The following is a 21,261-nucleotide window of genomic DNA, read 5'->3' on the forward strand; positions in this document are numbered from 1 at the left end:
AGGCCTGGTTTGGTCCATCTTGTCTACGTAAAGAAAAGAGAGGCTCATTCAGACACATCCCTTCATCCTGACCAGGTTGTTTGCCACGGAAGATGACTTTTACTCTCTCAGGTCCTTCCTAGCTGCCTACATCTTCTCCAGGGATCATTTCTGCATGGACCTTTGAGGTTCTCAGCAGGTGGAAGATCCCCTACATTCCTGTATTGTAAGACCAACTCTGTCCCTACTCTTCTGTAAAGTGAGATTGAGGAAACAGTGAATGCTTGGGGTTAAGAACATGTTCAATTAGGGTTAGAAATAATTCTGCTAAATGAAGAATGGTACTGGGAACCTGTGATATTTATAATAATATAGAGGTGAAATATATGTGTAAAAACAAAAATCTAAGTAAAGTTTGAAGGCCAGAAGAGCATTGGCCCTTGATTGGTATACTTAGCTTTGAATTACATTCTGTACAGATGTCTCTGATAAAACAACACACAATTTCATAGGACCTTGTACCTTGAATGATTGAATGTAGAATAGGAGATCAAGTCAAAATGGGATAGTAGGTAGGATTAGAAAGATAGTCAGTAGGTTTAGGTGGAAGAGTGAGTATAATATTTGGACCAAAAGTTCTTTAGCAATAGGGTGTCTGTTAGAGAGTGAATGCAAATGTCAGCACATGTGAAGAGTCAGTCACAATGATGAACTGGGGAAGATATGTAGGAAAGTATATATGAATATAGACATTAGGAAATTAGGCAAAGTATAAAGTGAGTGATAGGATTAGACATTTTCAACAGGGTTGAGGTTGAATATATAATCTTAGGCAGAAACAAATGTGTAGTCACCAATAGAATTGACATTTGAGAGCATTAGCCAACGTAGACAAGGATGGTTTTAGTAATCCATGCTCACTTTCCAAGTAGGCTTAGGTACAATCATAAGTGTGACCTTTGCATTTTGTGTGCAGAATATCACTGTGATAAAATAAATATGTAGATAAGGTGACATGAGTATTTCTTCCAGTATTTTTGGGAGCAATACATTGAAGATGTATAAATTAGAATTAGGGGGTACAAGTAGGTGTACACTGGGTCTATGAGTATAGAGATAATGCATGAATAGACCATACTGTGAATAAAGAATATAACTGGTTCAAATTTAAATAATGGATTGAAATGATATCTGAAAACAAATAAGAAATCTTATATTGAAACATGATCATTCATTCCAACCAGTTATACATCTAATGGTAATATTAGAGTGATGGTTTACCATGAGGGGTGTGTGAGTTTTGGTTCCAAAGTGATTATGGAAATCCAAAATAATGTGTTTGGAAAGAAGTCTCATGAAAAGACCAGTCAAGAAACATGGAGGAATACATGTGTTCTGAAGCAGAATTTGATTGAAAGTGAACCAACTGCCTAGAAATTTGTGAACTTGAGGATGAAATATATATCCTATGATGTGCATCAACTGAAGAAATAGTAATGTACCAGTGTTGAATAAAAATCAATGTCAAAATACACATCATGTCCCATAGGAGTCTACTTGCATTGATGTTAAACAGGGTCAGTTACTGTAGAAATGTTAGGATTTCTATGCACCATTCACTGAAGTTAGTTTTAAGTACTAGGAAACAAATATGTATTTCAGGTGGATGACTATTTCTGAGAGTAATCTTGTGAAAAGTTGATTATAAATCCACATACATGAACAGGAATTCAGGGAGTGTAAAATAAGACACACATATTTTATATTTTGAAAAATCTGGAGAGTGTGTGTGTGTATATATACATATATATATGTGTATATATATATATATATATATATATATATATATATATATACACACAAAACACACACAGAGAGACATTAAAAAGTAAAAATATATATGCCAATTGAAATTCATCATGCAATATATATCATCCCAAGATCTAGAAATATTTATTTTACTGAACATGGATGTATGTATCATGTTGTTGAAGTAGGAAGCTCACCCATAGGTTGATTTTCAGTTCCAACAGCATTTAGGAGGAGTGATTTCTTCTCACAGTTTGTATCTGCCAAGTCAGCCACCTCACAAGAATGTAGCTGGGAAACCAGGTAGGATTTTATATGTGCATGTAAAAATACATGTTCTGAATAGGCTGCAAAAAAAGTGAGACAGGAATTCACATATTTGTTCTGTTTAAAAACACATGGAGAACTATTATATTGAACTAGATTCATAACATCTACCCTTTATAATGCAAAAGGCCTGTCCAACTACACACCATGCCTCCTCTGAACTGCTTGTATTTCTATTCTGTTTGGGTTATTTTTTTCTATCATATTAGGATTTGTAGTCAGAGTCTAGTAGGGTATGGGTTAGTGTCAGGTATTCAGAATTTGGAATGGAAAATAGGAAAATGAATCCAATGTGTATGCAAATATGTGCTACACACAATCTTCCCACTGTCATCCAGAAAAAATGCCTTGACAATACCCTTGCCCCAAGTAAGACGCAATTCGTGGAGAAGAGTTAGAAAAAATTTGAATACATATGTGGAATGAAAAATGCTCAGGAATTCACAACTTTGGAGGTGGTAGAGGAGTTTCCATAAGTAAGGGAGAGGATAAACACTACACAAACATGGAGCTCTGCTGGCCTAAAGACTTCTTGAGAAACTGCCTCTGAGGTTGGGCTCTTGAAATATATGTTGTTGTAAGGAGCATTAGCTTCCTTTGTAGTGAGACGATCAAAGCTGGGTCTGCATCTATGTGACCTGGAGGACATGGTTTCTTATTTTCCAATGAACATGAGGCAGAAGTGCTGAATTCTCTCTTTGTAGGAAAACCGTGGCCACTGGGGGCTAAGTATCTCCCCGTGGGAACTGTGAAGCCATTTTGTCATCCTTCACTTTTTGTGGTGTTTTTTGCTGCTTCACTGGGAGTTTGGTATTTGCTTCACGAAATACAAGTACTTCAACTGGGACACAGTGCTGGAGGGAGTTCTGTCACGTGTGGTGTGTCAGGATCCTAGGAGAATGCACCAACCATGCTTCTATCCCACAGAGCTTGGCCCCTTGAACATAGCAACCTGATTCTGAATATTGTTCTGAAACCTCTCCATATAACAAGATGCCTTTACATATAAGGGTCTGCTGGCTGCACCATGTCAGTCACAAGACATTTGGAAGCCCATGGCAGATCCACATGGCCCCATCACAGATGTTTTATCACACACCTGCACACCACTGCTCTAGGCCCACTACTCAGCAGGCCCCACCTCCCAGGCATCTCTGTTCTTCATCATTTTCATGAAAGCCGTCAATCAAGGCACCTGTCTGGTAAACTCATGATCAGCAAGAGGACATCCTAAGGTTCTCCAGTGCCACCTGGTCATGGGAATTTCAAAGATTTCACGGTATTTATCTAGCCATTTTTAAAGGATGAAGTTGGAGGCACTGTGGGTTTCCATTCATTCAGGAAACATTTAAAGGTGTGAAATATCATTTCAATGAAAGCTCTGGAGAACTCTCACAAACAAGGCTTCCCAAAGAGTGGCCAAAAAATGTCACATGAAACCAGGCCCACTGAGGTCTACAATGTGAGGTCCATGTGTGTTTTGACTCTCAACTATGTCTGCCAGGTCTTTAAGAATAAAATCATGTGATATCCTGCCTGAGATTCCCAGTGTTCTGTGGAAAGTCACCCTGGGATTCGATCTCAGTTTCCAGGGGGGACTCTCATGCGTGGCCTTGGAAAATCCCAACACAATTCATGGCAATACTTCTCTGAGATCCGTTCCAAAACTCAGTCTCCAAGGGGAATCACACCAGAATTCAAGCCCAGGCGGACCCAGTCATCTCTTCCACTGCCATACAAATGACCACAATTCAAACCAAAACACTGCCACAAGGCCCTCAACTTCTTCCATATAGACAATCCTCATAACCTCTGGCTTGAGGTTTCTTTGAGGGTCGCAGCCAAAGACAGTGTCCACAATAAGCTCCCTTGCCCCTCATTGGCCTAATTCCAGGGTGGCCTGTACACCCTTCTTTGAACCAGGAGTGATCAAATAGGCCTGCCTTTAATACTGCTAGGATTCTAAACTTTGAGGCCTGCTGATGGTGGGGTACAGATTTTTTGTGTAAATTGGAGTCATGAGAAAACACAAGCACATAATGGCTAGCTTCTGCAGGGCTTTGAAAAACTCATTTGACCCAAAGGATCCCTATTCTCACTTGATGCAGGTCAGGGACTTTACAGAGGAAGGCAAGAGACTTCATCCACAATGACTGCTGTTTTGCCATATTGGCTTTGGGTGCACATATGGGATCTTTCCAGAGGTCCATCAGGTGCTGACAATCTAAGCCACAGCCTCACACAGGGCCAAGAGGCTGATTCAGACACATTCCTTTGCTAAGCAATTAAGCAAAGAGCCACAAGTGGTGCCCATTCGTTTGCATTTGAAAACTGTTTTCTTCAGGCTTCACAAAGGTGTGTCCTGAGGCAAAGACCTTGCTGACATCCAGGGAAACAGAACAATAGGTAAGCAAATGTCGCAAAGCAGGGTTTCTCCACTGAGACTTCAATGGGCCCACTGATATCTGAGTTGTCTGAGATGCTCGCCATTCCTTTCAGCTATCTAGTACATGGCCATGTCACCAAGCTTGGAGGTGGTACATATCATGGACACAAAACCATGAGCCTATTCTGAAGAGTGGCCAGAATTCAGGAAGAAAACAGAAATTTAGGAAGATAGTAGGTTTTGCCCATGGATAGAGGCAAGCCGCACTCAATTCATAAATTGGGCAGGATGAATGCTGGAATCTTTTTACTAGACAGGACACATCCATTGATGCATTCTCTTTTCTAATGTCTACAACCACGGACACAGTGCCATACACAAAAAAAGCAACACTCGCCTTGTCAAAAGACTTGCTAGAAACAGTCCACTCCCAACCAAACCTTTCGCCTTTCCTAGCTCTTCTCAGAACCTGAGACCAAACCACAAACTCACACCCACACCAACAAAGCCATCTCCTTCCCCCAAGGAGGTCTGTGACTACCCACTGTGTCCTCTGACTGGTGGGCCATACTAGGTTCCCCCGAATTGGACTGTCTTGTCACAGATCTGGCCTCCTTGGCCAATTCTGTGAAGTTGTCAGGAGCCAGGGGTGAGCCACTACCTGCTTTCTCTGGAAAGACCCCCTTCAGAGCTTTCCTGGCAATTGGCCATCCTCACATCTGTAGGTACCAAGAAAGACTGACTCTGTCCTTGGTAAATCCAAACAAGTGAGGCCACTGGGACTGGCACTGGGACTGCCTCTGGGTGCCTGGCTTCCTGGATCCCAATTTCAGAGAGTTCCATCACCAAGGAACTGTGGTGAGGTCACTTCCTTCAGGAACTGAATGAGGTCACTGCCTTGGAAACCACTTTGTCGTAACTGTTGCTTCCAAGGGTCCCATGAGATGGAGGCTGCCCCTGCTTCCTGTGACAATTTCACAAGTTAGAATGGTATATCAACCATAGGAACCCTGGAAAAGCTCTCCACACAGGCCTGGTTTGGTCAATCTTGTCTACATGAAGAAGAAAGAGGCTCATTCAGACACATCCCTTCATCCTGACCAGGTTGTTTGCCACGGAAGATGACTTTTACTCTCTCAGGTCCTTTTAAGCTGCCTACATCTACTCCAGGGATCATTTCTGCATGGACCTTGGAGGTTCTCACCAGGTGGAAAATCCCCTACATTCCTGTATTGTAAGACCAACTGTGTCCCTGCTCTTCTGTAAAGTGAGATTGAGGAAACAGTGAATGCTTGGGGTTAAGAACATGTTCAAATTGGGTTAGAAATAATTCTGCTAAATGAAGAATGGTATTGGGAACCTGTGATATTTATAATAATATAGAGGTGAAATATATGTGTGAAAACAAAAATCTAAGTAAAGTTTGAAGGCCAGAAGAGCATTGGGCCCTTGATTGGGATACTTAGCTTTGAATTACATTCTGTTCAGATGTCTCTGATAAATAAACATACAATGGCATAGGACCTTGTACCTTGGATGATTGAATGTAGAAGAGAAGATCAAGTCAAAAAGGGATAGTAGGTAGGATTAGAAAGATAGTCAGTAGGTTTAGGAAGAAAAGTGAGTATAATATTTGGACCAAAAGTTCTTTAGCAATAGGGTGTCTGTTAGAGAGTGAACGTAAATGTCAACACATGTGAAGAGTCAGTCACAATGATGAACTGGGGAAGATATGTAGAAAAGCAGATATGAATATAGACATTAGGAAATTAGGCAAAGTATAAAGTGAGTGATAGGATTAGACATTTTCAACACGGTTGAGGTGAAATATATAATCTTAGGCAGAAACAAATGTGTAGTCACCAATAGAATTGACATTTGAGAGCATTAGCCAACCTAGACAAGGATGGTTTTAGTAATCCATGCTCACTTTCCAATTAGGCTTAGGTACAATCATAAGTGTGACCTTTGCATTTTGTGTTCAGAATATCACTGTGATAAAATATATATGTAGATCAGGTGACATGAGTATTTCTTCCACTATTTTTGGGAGCAATATGTTGAAGAAGTATAAATTAGAATTCGGGGGTACAAATAGGTGTACCCTGGGTCTATGAGTATAGAGATAATGTAATAATAGACCATACTTTAAATAAAGAATATAACTGGTTCCAATTTAAATAATGGATTGATTGATATTTTAAAACATATAAGAAATCTTATATTGATACACGATCATTCATTCCAACCAGTTATACATCTAATGGTAATATTAGGGTGATGGTTTACCATGAGGGGTGTGTGAGTTTTGGTTCCAAAATGATTATGGAAATCCAAAATAATGTGTTTGGAAAGAAGTCTCATAAAAAGACCAGTCAAAAAACATGGAGGAATACATGTGTTCTGAAGCAGGATTTGATTGAAAGTGAACCAAATGCCTAGAAATTTGTGAACTTGAGGATGAAATATATATCCTATGATGTGCATCAACTGAAGAAATAGTAATGTACCAGTGTTGAATAAAAATCAATGTCAAAATACACATCATGTCCCATAGGAGTCTACTTGCATTGATGTTAAACAGGGTCAGTTACTATAGAAATGTTAGGGACCACCGGCAGAGAAGGCCCAGTGGCTGGTTGTGGCCCAAGCCGGCCCCACCCCCAGTGCCTGCAAGGTAGGAGAACCGGCGACCCACGGGAAGGTCAGGCCCAGAAATCTGCCGAGAGACAGAGCTGACACATGCGCCTCCAGGGAACGGGGTCCTGTGACCCACCAGAGGCCTTCTGTGGGGCAGGCCCATCCCCTCCCCCAGTGCCTGCAAGGTAGGCGGGATTGTCACCTCCAGCAGATCAGGCTTAGCGGCCTTCTGAGGGGCAGGACAGTCCCCTCCCCTAGTGCCTGCAAATTAGGCGGGACTGTGTCCACTGGCAGAGCACGCCCAGCGGCTGGTTGCGGGCCGGAGCCGGCCCCACACCCAGTGCCTGCAAGGTAGGAGAACCGGCGACCCATGGGCAGGTCAGGCCCAGCAATCTTCGGAGAGACAGAGCTGACACACGCGCCTGCAGGGATCGGGGTCTTGCGACCCACTAATGGCCTTCTGTGGGGCAGGCCCGTCCCCTCCCCCAGTGCCTGCAAGGTAGGCGGGACTCTGACCACCGGCAGAGCAGGCCCAGCGGCTGGTTGGGGCCAGAGCCGGCCCCACCCCCAGTGCTTGCAAGGTAGGAGAACCGGCGACCCACGGGCAGGCCAGGCCCAGCAATCTGCGGACAGACAGAGCTGACACACGCGCCTGCAGGGAACGGGGTCCTGGGACCAACCAGCCGCCTTCTGTGGCGCAGGCCCGTCTTCTCCCCCAGTGCCTGCAAGGTAGGCGGGACTGTGACCACCAGTAGATCAGGCCTAGCGGCCTGCTGAGGGGCAGGACAGTCCCCTCCCCCAGTGCCTGCAAGGTAGGCGGGACTGTGACCACCAACAGAGCAGGTCCAGCGGCTGGTTGCGGGCCGGAGCCGGCCCCACCACCAGTGCCTGCAAGGTAGGAGAACCGGTGACCCACAGGCAGGTCAGGCCAAGCAATCTGCGAAGAGACAGAGCTGACACACGCGCCTGCAGGGAACGGGGTCTTGCGACCCACCAGTGGCCTTCTGTGGGGCAGGCCCGTCTCCTCCCCCAGTGCCTGCAAGGTAGGTGGGACTGTGACCACCAGTAGATCAGGCCTAGCGGCCTGCTGAGGGGCAGGACCGTCCCCTCCCCCAGTTCCTGCAAGGTAGGCGGGACTGTGACCAGCGGCAGATCAGGCCCAGCGGCTTGTTGCGGGCCGGAGCCGGCCCCTCCCTCAGTGCCTGCAAGGTAGGCGTACTGGGGACCCATCGGGAGGTTAGGCCCAGCAACCTACGGAGAGACAGAGGTGCCCCTCACGCCTGCTGGGTAGGCGGACCTTCGACCGGCCAGCAGAGCAGACCTAGGGCCCGCCAGCGTGGTAGACAGATCGCACCAATTGGTGGAGGATCACAGACACCATCTGTCCTGCAAGGGAGACTTTTCAACTATACAAGAGCAATATAAATAAATAGAGGGAAAATTTCAAAAACACAATAGTTTCACCAAGCAGAAAGAAACGCCAGCTGTATGAAAAGACAAGGAAAGAAAGGACCACAGGCAATGCAGGTCAACTCAACTCTAGAAGAGGTAATAGCTGCAACAGATGGAATGTCAGACAGAGAGGTCAGGATATACATGCTTCAGATGATCTGGAGTCTCAAGGAAGACATGAGACAGCAAAATCAGACAATGAAAGATCACATTGACAAGGAACTTCATAAACAAATCCAGGAAGTAAAAGATCAATTTCACAGGGAGATAGAGGAAATAAAAAACAAACAAATAGAAATCCTAGAAATGCAGGAAGCAATAAACCAACTTAAAAACTCAATTGAGAAAACTACCAGCAGAGTGGATCACTTAGAAGTTAGAACATCAGACAATGAAGACAGAGTATTTCAACTTGAAAAGAGCATAGACAGCTCAGCAAGTCTGCTAAGAAACCATGAGCAGAACATCCAAGAAATATGGGATAATATCAAAAGACCAAACTTAAGAGTCATTGGGATACAGGAAGGCACAGAGCTCCAAACCAAAGGAATAGACAATTTATTCAGTGAAATAATACGAGAAAACTTCCCAGACTTGAAGAATGAGACAGAACCCCAAATCCTAGAAGCCTACAGGACGCCGAATGTGCAAAATCATAAGAGATCCACACCTAGACACATTATAATGAAGATGTCCAACATACAGAATAAGGAGAGAATTTTAAAAGCTACAAGAGAAGGGAAGCAGATTACATTTAGGGGTAAACCAATCAGGATAACAGCTGATCTCTCAACACAGACTCTAAAAGCTAGAAGATCCTGGAATAACATATTTCAAACGCTAAAAGAAAATGGGTTCCAACCAAGAATCGTGTATCCGGCGAAATTAAGCTTCAGGATGGAAGATGAAATTAAAACATTCCATGATAAACAAAAGTTAAAAGAATTTGCAGCTAGAAAACCATCTCTTCAAAAAATCCTTGGCAAAACACACAGGAAGAGGAAATGGAAAACAACAATGAAAACCAACAGTGGGAGGTAGGACAGTAAAGGGGGGAAAAAATCAAAGAGAAAAACAAATCAGATTTAACAGCATTAATAAACAAATATGGCTGGAAGAACAAACCATATCTCAATAATAACCCTAAATGTTAATGGCTTAAACTCACCAATTAAGAGACACAGGCTAGTTGAATGGATCACAAAACAAGATCCAACAATATGCTGCCTACAGGAGACGCATTTGATAGGAAAGGATATACATAGACTGAAGGTGAAAGGTTGGGAAAAATCATATCACTCATATGGACTGCGGAAACAAGCAGAGGAGTGTCCATACTCATATCAAATAAAATAGATTTCAAACCAAAGTTAATCAAAAGGGATAAAGAAGGACACTACATACTGCTCAAGGGAACCATACACCAACAAGACATAACAATCATAAATATATATGCCCCAAACAACGGTGCTGCTGCGTTCATCAAGCAAACTCTTCTCAAGTTCAAGAGTCTAATAGACCACCATACAATAATCATGGGAGACATCAACACACCTCTCTCACCACTGGACAGATCTTCCAAACAAAAGTTGAATAAGGAAACTATAGAACTCAATAACACAATTAACAACCTAGACTTAATTGACATATATAGAATATACCACCCAACATCAAGCAGCTACACTTTTTTCTCAGCAGCACATGGATCCTTCTCAAAAACAGATCATATATTATGTCACAGGGCAACTCTTAGACAATATAAAGGAGCGGAGATAATACCATGCATCTTATCTGATCATAATGGAATGAAACTAAAAATCAACCATAAAAGAAGCAAGGAAAAATCATGCATCACTTGGAGAATGAACAATAGGTTACTGAATGATCAATGGGTTTTAGAAGACATCAAGGAGGAAATTAAAAAATTCTTAGAGTTTAATGAAAACACAGACACAACATATCGGAATCTATGGGACACATTGAAAGCAGTTCTAAGAGGAAAATTCATTGCTTGGAGTTCATTCCTTAAAAAAAGAAAAAACCAACAAATAAATGATCTCATACTTCATCTCAAAATTCTAGAAAAAGAAGAGCAAAACAACAGCAAAAGAAGTAGAAGGCAAGAAATAATTAAAATCAGAGCTGAAATTAATGAAATCGAAACAAAAGAAACAATTGAAAAAATTGACAAAACGAAAAGTTGGTTCTTTGAAAAGATAAATAAAATTGACAGACCCTTAGCCATGCTAGCGAAGAGAAGAAGAGAGAGAACTCAAATTACTTGCATAAGGGATGAAAAAGGCAAGATCATGACAGACACTTCAGAAATACAGAAGATAATCAGAAATTATTTTGAATCCTTATACTCCAATAAAATAGAAGATAGTGAAGGCATCGATAAATTTCTTAAGTCATATAATCTGCCCAGATTGAGTCAGGAGGATATAGACAACCTAAACAGACCAATATCAATTGAGGAAATAGAAGAAAACATCAAAAGATTACCATCTAAGAAAAGCCCAGGACCGGATGGGTTTACAGCAGAGTTTTACAAAACCTTTAAAGAGGAACTAATACCAATACTTTTCAAGCTATTTCAGGAAATAGAAAAAGAGGGAGAACTTCCAAATTAATTCTACGAGGCCAACATCACCCTGATTCCGAAACCAGACAAAGACACTTCAAAGAAAGAAAACTACAGACCAATATCTCTAATGAACCTAGATGCAAAAATCCTCAATAAAATTCTGGCAAATCGGATACAAAAACATATCAAAAAAATTGTGCACCATGATCAAGTAGGATTCATCCCTGGTATGCAAGGTTGGTTCAATATACGGAAATCAATAAATGTTATTCACCACATCAATAGGCTTAAAAATAAGAACCATATGATCATCTCGATAGATGCAGAAAAAGCATTCGACAAAGTACAGCATCCGTTTATGTTCAAAACTCTCGAAAAACTAGGGATAACAGGAACATACCTCAACATTGTAAAAGCAATTTATGCTAAGCCTCAGGCTAGCATCATTCTGAATGGAGAAAAATTGAAGGCATTCCCTCTAAAATCTGGAACAAGACAGGGATGCCCTCTCTCACCACTCCTGTTCAACATAGTTCTCGAAACACTGGCCAGAGCAATTAGACAGACGAAAGAAATTAAAGGCATAAAAATAAAAAAAAAGAAGAACTTAAGTTATCACTATTTGCAGATGACATGATTCTATACCTAGCAGACCCAATATGGTCTACAAAGAAACTGTTAGAGCTAATAAATGAATTCAGCAAAGTGGCAGGTTATAAAATCAACACGCATAAATCAAAGGCATTCCTGTATATCAGCGACAAATCCTCTGAAATGGACACGAGGACAACCACCCCGTTCACAATATCCTCAAAAAGAATAAAATACTTGGGAAGCAACCTAACAAAAGAGGTGAAAGACTTATACAATGAAAACTACAGAACCCTAAAGAGAGAAATTGAAGAAGACCTTAGAAGATGGAAAAATATACCCTGTTCATGGATAGGCAGAACTAACATCATCAAAATGGCGATATTACCAAAAGTTCTCTATAGGTTTAATGCAATGCCAATCAAAATCCCAACGGCATTTCTTGTAGAAATGGAGAAAGCAATCATGAAATTCATATGGAAGAATAAAAGACCCAGAATAGCAAAAACAATACTAAGCAGGAAGTGTGAATCAGGTGGTATAGCGATTCCAGATTTCAAACTATACTACAGAGCAATAGTAACAAAAACAGCATGGTACTGGTACCAAAACAGGCGGGTGGACCAATGGTACAGAATAGAGGACACAGAAACCAACCCACAAAACTACAACTTTCTTATATTTGATAAAGGGGCTAAAAGCATGCAATGGAGGAAGAATAGCATCTTCAACAAATGGTGCTGGGAAAATTGGAAATCCATATGCAACAAATTGAAATTGAATCCCTTTCTCTCGCCATGCACAAAAGTTAACTCAAAATGGATCAAGGAGCTTGATATCAAATCAGAGACACGGCATCTGATAGAAGAGAAAGTTGGCTACGACCTACATGCTGTGGGGTCGGGCTCCAAATTCCTCAATAGGACACCCATAGCACAAGAGTTAACATCTAGAATCAACAAATGGGACTTACTCAAACTAAAAAGTTTTTTCTCAGCAAAAGAAACAATAAGAGAGGTAAATAGGGAGCCTACATCATGGGAACAAATCTTTACTCCTCACACTTCAGATAGAGCCCTAATATCCAGAGTATATAAAGAACTCAGAAAATTAGACAATAAGATAACAAATAATCCCATCAACAAATGGGCCAAGGACTTGAACAGACACTTCTCAGAGGAGGACATACAATCAATCAACAAGTACATGAAAAAATGCTCACCATCTCTAGCAGTCAGAGAAATGCAAATCAAAACCACCCTAAGATACCATCTCACTCCAGTAAGATTGGCAGCCATTATGAAGTCAAACAACAATAAGTGCTGGCGAGGATGTGGGGAAAAGGGTACACTTGTATATTGTTGGTGGGACTGCAAATTGGTGCGGCCAATTTGGAAAGCAGTATGGAGATTTCTTGGAAAGCTGGGAATGGAACCACCATTTGACCCAGCTATCCCCCTTCTGGGTCTATTCCCTAAAGACCTAAAAAGAGCATGCTACAGGGACACTGCTACATCGATGTTTATAGCAGCACAATTCACAATAGGAAGACTGTGGAACCAACCTAGATGCCCTTCAATAGACGAATGGATAAAAAAAATGTGGCATTTATACACAATAGAGTATTACTCTGCATTAAGAAATGACAAAATCATAGAATTTGGAGGGAAATGGATGGCATTAGAGCAGATTATGCTAAGCGAAGCTAGCCAAGCCCTAAAAAACAAATGCCAAATGTCTTCTTTGATATAAGGAGAGTAATTAAGAACAGACTAGGGAAGAAGAGCACAAGTAGAAGACCATCATTAAACAGGGTTGGGAGGTGGGAGGGAAAGGGAGAGAGAAGGGAAATAGAATGGAAATGGAACGAGACCCTCAGGTTTATACAAAATTACATACAAGAGGAAGTGAGGGGAAAGGGAAAAATAATACAAGGGGGAGGAATGAATTGCAGTAGTGGGGGTAGAGAGAGAAGAGGGGAGGGGAGGGGAGGGGAGGGGGGATAGTAGAGGATAGGAAAGGCAGCAGAATACAACAGACACTAGGATGGCAATATGTAAAGCAATGGAAGTGAAACTGATGTGATTCTGCAATCAGTATAAGGGGCAATATGGGAGTGCATAACCCACTTGAATCAAAATGTGAAATATGATATATCAAGAACTATGTAATGGAGGGGTAAGACAAGATAATACAAATGGAAGAAATGATTTACAGTAGAAGGGGTAGAGAGAGAAAAGAGGAGGGGAGGGGAGGGGAGGGGGGATAGTAGAGAATAGGACTTACAGCAGAATACATCAGACACTAGAAAGGCAATATGTCAGTCAATGGAAGGGTAAATGATGTGATACAGCAATCTGTATACGGGGTAAAGTTGGGAGTTCATAACCCGCTTGAATCAAACTGTGAAATATGATGTATTAAGAACTGTGTAAGGTTTTGAACGACCAACAATAAAAATAAATAAATTAATTAAAAAAAAAAGAAATGTTAGGATTTTATGCACCATTCACTGAAGTTAGTTTTCAGTACTAGGTAAGAAATATGTATTTCAGGTGGATGAATATTTCTGAGAATAATCTTGTGAAAAGTTGATTATAAATCCACATACATGAACATGAATTCAGGGAGTGTAAAATAGGACACACATATTTTATATTTTCAAAAATCTAGAGAATGTGTGTGTGTGTGTGTGTGTATATATATATATATATATATATATATATATATATATACACAAAACACACACAGAGAGACATTAAAAAGTAAAAATATATATGCCAATTGAAATTCATCATGAAATATATATCATCCCAAGATCCAGATATATTTATTTTACTGGACATGGATGTATGTATCATGTTGTTGAAGTAGGAAGCTCACCCATAGGTTGATTTTCAGTTCCAACAGCATTTAGGAGGAGTGATTTCTTCTCACAGTTTGTATCTGCCAATTCAGCCACCTCACAACAATGTAGCGGGGAAAGCAGGTATGATTCTCTATGTGCATGTAAAAATACGTGTGCTGAATAGGCTGCATAGAAAGGGAGACGGGAATTCACATATTGGTTAAGTTTAAAAACACATGGAGAACTATTACATTGGACTAGATTCATAACATCTACCCTTTATAATGCAAAAGGCCTGTCCAACTACACACCATGCCTCCTCTGAACTGCTTGTATTTCTATTCTGTTTGGGTTTTTTTTTTTCTATCATATTAGGATTTGTAGTCAGAGTCTAGTAGGGTATGGGTTAGTGTCAGGGATTCAGTATTTGGAATAGAAAATAGGAAAATGAATCCAATGTGCATGCAAATATGTGCTACACAAAATCTTCCCACTGTCATCCAGAAAAATGCCTTGACAATACCCTTGCCCCAAGTAAGACGCAATTCGAGGAGAAGAGTTAGAAAATCTTTGAATACATATGTGGAATGAAAAATGCTCAGGAGTTCACAACTTTGGAGGTGGTAGAGGAGTTTCCATAAGTAAGGGAGAGGATAAACACTCCACAAACATGGAGCTCTGCTGGCCTAAAGACTTCTTGAGAAACTGCCTCTGAGGTTGGGCTCTTGAAATATATGTTGTTGTCAGGAGCATTAGCTTCCTTTGTAGTGAGACCATCAAAGCTGGGTCTGCATCTATGTGACCTGGAGGACATGGTTTCTTATTTTCCAATGAACATGAGGCAGAAGTGCTGAATTCTCTCTTTGTAGGTAAACTGTGGATACTGGGGGCTAAGTATCTCCCCGTGGGAACTGTGAAGCCATTTGGCCATCCTCCACTTTTCGTGGTGATTCTTGCTGCTGCACTGAAAGTTTGGTATTTGCTTCATGAAATACAAAAACTTCAACTGGCACACAGTGCTGGATGGAGTTCTGTCACGTGTGGTGTGTCAGGATCCTAGGAGAATGCACCAACCATGCTTCTATCCCACAGAGCATGGCCCCTTGACCATAGCAACCTGATTCTGAACATTGTTCTGAAACGTCTCCATATAACAAGATGCCTTTACATATAAGGGTCTGCTGGCTGCACCATGTCAGTCACAAGACATTTGGAAGCCCATGGCAGATCCACATGGCCCCACAACAGATGTTTTATCACACACCTGCACACCACTGCTCTAGGCCCACTACTCAGCAGGCCCCACCTCACTGGCATCTCTGTTCTTCATCATTTTCATGAAAGCTGTCAATCAAAGCACCTGTCTGGTAAACTCATGATCAGAAACAGGACATCCTAAGGTTCTCCAGTGCCACCTGGTGATGGGAATTTCAAAGATTGCACGGTATTTATCTAGCCACTTTTAAAGGATGAAGTTGGAGGCACTGTGGGTTTCCATTCATTCAGGATCCATTTAATGGTGAGAGAGATCATTTCAATGAAAGCTCTGGAGAACTCTCACAAACAAGGCTTCCCGAAGAGTGGCAATAAAAGGTCACATGAAACTAGGCCCACTGAGGTGTACAATGTGAGGTCCATGTGTATTTTGACACTCAACTATGGCTGCCAGGTCTTTAAGAATAAAATCATGTGATATCCTGCCTGAGATTCCCAGTGTTCTGTGAAAAGTCACCTGGGCTTTGATCTCAGTTTCCAGGGGGGACTCTCATGCGTGGCCTCGGAAAATCCCAACTCAATTCATGGCAATACTTCTCTGAGGTCAGTTCTAGAACTCAGTCTCCAAGGGGAATCACACCAGAGTTCAAGCCCAGGCGGACCCAGTCATCTCTTCCACCGCCATATAAATGACCACAATTCAAACCAAAACACTGCCACAAGGCCCTCAACTTCTTCCATATAGACAATCCTCATAACCTCTGGCTGGAGGTTTCCATGAGGGGTGCAGCCTAAGACATTGTCCACAATAAGCTCCCTTGCCCCTCATTTGCCTAATGTCAGGGTGGCCTGGACACCCGTCTTTGAACCAGGAGTAATCAAATAGGCCTGCCTTTAATACTGCTCAGCTTCTAAACTTTCAGGCCTGCTGTTGGTGGGGTACAGATTTTTTGTGTAAATTGGAGTCATGAGAAAACACAAGCACATAATGGCTAGCCTCTGCAGGGCTTTGAAAAACTCATTTGACCCAAAGGATCCCTATTCTCACTTGATGCAGGTCAGGGACCTTACAGAGGAAGGCGAGAGACTTCATCCACAATGACTGCTGTTTTGCCATATTGGCTTTGGATACACATATGGGATCTTTCCTGAGATCCATCAGGTGCTGACAATCTAAACCACAGCATTACACAGGGCCAAGAGGCTGATTCAGACACATCCCTTTGCAAAGCAATTAAGCAAAGAGCCACAAGTGATGCCCATTCGTTTGCATTTGAAAACTGTTTTCTTCAGGCTTCAAAAAGGTGTGTCCTGAGGCAAAGACCTTGCTGACATCCAGGGAAACAGAACAATAGGTAAGCAAAAGGCCCAAAGCAGGGTTTCTCCACTGAGACTTTAATGGGCCCACTGCTATCTGAGTTTTCTGAGATGCTCGCCATTCCTTTCAGCTATCTACTACATGGCCATGTCACCAAGATTGGAGGTGTTACATATCTTGGATACAAAATCATGAGCCAATTCTGAAGAGTGGCAAGAATTCAGGAAGAAAACAGGAATTTAAAAAGATAGTAGGTTTTGCCCATGGATAAGGCAAGCCGCAGTCCATGCATAAATTGGGCAGGATGAATGCTGGAAGCTTTCTACTAGACAGGACACATCCATTGATGCATTCTCTTTTCTAATGTCTACAACCAGGGACACAGTGCGATACACAGACAAAGCAACACTCGCCTTGTCAAAAGACTTGCTAGAAACAGTGCACTCCAAACCAAACGAACCGCCTTTCCTAGCTCTTCTCAGAACATGAGACCAAACCACAAACTCACACCCACACCCACAAAGCCACCTCCTTCCCCCAAGGAGGTCTGTGACTACACAAAGTGTCCTCTGACTGGTGGGCCATACTATATTCCCCTGAAATGGCCTGTCTTGTCTCAGATCTGGCCTCTTTGGCCAATTCTGTGAAGTTGTCAGGAGCCAGGGGTGAGCCAGTACCTGCTTTCTCAGGAAAAACCCCCTTCAGAGCTTTCCTGGCAATTGGCCATCCTCACATCTGTAGGTACCAAGAAAGACTGACTCTGTCCTTGGTAAATCCAAACAAGTGAGCCCACTGGGACTGGCACTGGGATTGCCTCTGGGTGCCTGGCTTCCTGGATCCCATGTTCAGAGAGTTCCATCACTGGAACTGTGGTGAGGTCAAGGAAGTGTGGTGAGGTCACTTCCTTCAGGAACTGAATGAGGTCACTGCCTTGGAAACCACTTTGTCCTAACTGTTGCTTTAAAGTGTCCCATGAGATGGAGGCTGCCCCTGGCTTCTTTGACACTTTCACAAGTTATAATGGTATATCAACCATAGGCACCCAGGAAAAGCTCTTCACACAGGCCTGGTTTTATCCATCTTGTCTACATTAAGAAGAGAGAGGCTCATTCAGACACATCCCTTCATCCTGACCAGGTTGTTTGCCACGGAAGATGACTTTAACTCTCTCAGGTCCTTCCTAGCTGCCTACATCTTCTCCAGGGATCATTTCTGCATGGACCTTTGAGGTTCGCAGCAGGTGGAAGATCCCCTACATTCCTGTATTGTAAGACCAACTCTGTCCCTGCTCTTCTGTAAAGTGAGATTGAGGAAACAGTGAATGCTTGGGGTTAAGAACATGTTCAATTTGGGTTAGAAATCATTCTGCTGGATGAATAATAGTATTGGGAACCTGTGATATTTATAATAATATAGACGTGAAATATATGTATGAAAACAGAAATCTAAGTAAGATTTGAAGGCCAGAAGGGCATTGGGCCCTTGATTGGGATACTTAGCTTTGAATTACATTCTGTACAGTTGTCTCTGATAAATCAACATACAATGGCATAGGACCTTGTACCTTGGATGATTGAATGTAGAAGAGAAGATCAAGTCAAAAAGGGATAGTAGGTAGGATTAGAAAGATAGTCAGTAGGTTTAGGAAGAAGAGTGAGTATAATATATGGACCTAAAGTTGTTTAGCAATAGGGTGTCTGTTAGAGAGTGAATGTAAATGTCAGCACATGTGAAGAGTCAGTCACAATGAAGAACGGGGGAAGATATGTAGGAAAGCAGATATGAATATAGACATTAGGAGATTAGGCAAAGTATAAAGTGAGTGATAGGATTAGACATTTTCAACATGGTTGAGGTAGAATATATAATTTTAGCCAGAAACAAATGTGTAGTAACCAGTAGAATTGACATTTGAGAGCATTAGCCAACCTATACAAGGATGGTTTTAGTAATCCATGCTCACTTTCCAATTAGGCTTAGGTACAATCATAAGTGTGACCTTTGCATTTTGTGTTCAGAATCTCACTGTGATAAAATATATATGTAGATCAGGTGACATGAGTATTTCTTCCACTATTTTTGGGAGCAATACGTTGAAGAAGTATAAATTATAATTCCGGGGTACAAATAGCTGTACCCTGGGTCTATGGGTATAGAGATAATGAATGAATAGACCATACTGTGAATAAAGAATATAACTGGTTCCAATTTAAATAATGGATTGAATTGATATCTGAAAACATATAAGAAATCTTATATTGATACACGATCATTCATTCCAACCAGTTATACATCTAATGGTAATATTATGGTGATGGTTTACCATGAGGGGTGTGTGAGTTTTGGTTCCAGAGTGATTATGGAAATCCAAAATAATGTGTTTGGAAAGAAGTCTCATGAAAAGACCAGTCAAGAAACATGGAGGAATACATGTGTTCTGAAGCAGGATTTGATTGAAAGTGAACCAAATGCCTAGAAATTTGTGAATTTAGGATGAAATATATATGCTATGATGTGCATCAACTGAAGAAATAGTAATCTACCAATGTTGAATAATAATAAATGTCAAAATACACATCATGTCCCATAGGAGTCTACTTGCATTGATGTTAAACAGGGTCAGTTACTGTAGAAATGTTAGGATTTCTATGCATCTTTCACTGAAGTTAGTTTTCAGTACTAGGAAACAAATATGTACTTCAGGTGGATGAATATTTCTGAGAATAATCTTGTGAAAAGTTGATTATAAATCCATATACATGAACATGAATTCAGGGAGTGTAAAATAAGACACACATGTTTTATATTTTGAAAAATCTGGAGAGTGTGTGTGTGTATATATACATATGCAAATTGAAATTCATCGTGAAATATATATCATCCCAAGATCCAGAAATATTTATTTTACTGAACATGGATGTATGTATCATGTTGTTGAAGTAGGAAGCTCAACCATAGGTTGATTTTCAGTTCCAAAAGCATTTAGGAGGAGTGATTTCTTCTCACAGTTTGTATCTGCAAATTCAGCCACCTCACAAGAATGTAGCTGGGAAACAAGGTAGGATTCTCTATGTGCATGTAAAAATACATGTGGTGAATAGGCTGCAGAGAAAGGGAGACAGGAATTCACATATTTGTTAAGTTTAAAAACACATGGAAAACTATTACATTGGACTAGATTCATAATATCTACCCTTTATAATGCAAAAGGCCTGTCCAACTACACACCATGCCTCCTCTGAACTGCTTGTTTTCTATTCTGTTTGGGTTATTTCTTTCTATCATATTAGGATTTGTAGTCAGAGTCTAGTAGGGTATGGGTTAGTGTCAGGGATTCAGTATTTGGAATGGAAAATAGGAAAATGAATCCAATGTGTATGCAAATATGTGCTACACAAAATCTTCCCACTGTCATCCAGAAAAGTGCCTTGACAATACCTTTGCCCCAAGTAAGACGCAATTCGAGGAGAAGAGTAAGAAAATCTTTGAATACATATGTGGAATGAAAAGTGCTAAGGAGTTCACAATTTTTAGGTGGTAGAGGAGTTTCGGTAAGTAAGGGAGAGGATAAACACTCCACAAACATGGAGCTCTGCTGGCCTAAAGACTTCTTGAGAAACTGCCTCTGAGGTTGGGCTCTTGAAATATATGTTGTTGTCAGGAGCATTAGCTTCCTTTGTAGTGAGACCATCAAAGCTGGGTCTGCATCTATGTGACCTGGAGGACATGGTTTCTGATTTTCCAATGAACATGAGGCAGAAGTGCTGAATTCTCTCTTTGTAGGTAAACTGTGGCCACTGGGGGCTAAGTATCTTCCCGTGGGAACTTGAAGCCATTTGGTCATCCTCCACTTTTCGTGGTGTTTCTTGCTGCTTCACTGGGAGTTTGGTATTTGCTTCATGAAATACAAGGACTTCAACTGGGACACAGTGCTGGAGGGAGTTCTGTCACGTGTGGTTTGTCAGGGTCCTAGGAGAATGCACCAACCATGGTTCTATCCCACAGAGCTTGGCCCCTTGACCATAGCAACCTGATTCTGAACATTTTTCTGAAACCTCTCCATATAACAAGATGCCTTTACATATAAGAGTCTGCTGGCTGCACCATGT

This window comes from Ictidomys tridecemlineatus, chromosome 4 (genome assembly GCF_052094955.1).
Source record: "Ictidomys tridecemlineatus isolate mIctTri1 chromosome 4, mIctTri1.hap1, whole genome shotgun sequence".
Lineage (NCBI taxonomy): Eukaryota > Metazoa > Chordata > Mammalia > Rodentia > Sciuridae > Ictidomys > Ictidomys tridecemlineatus.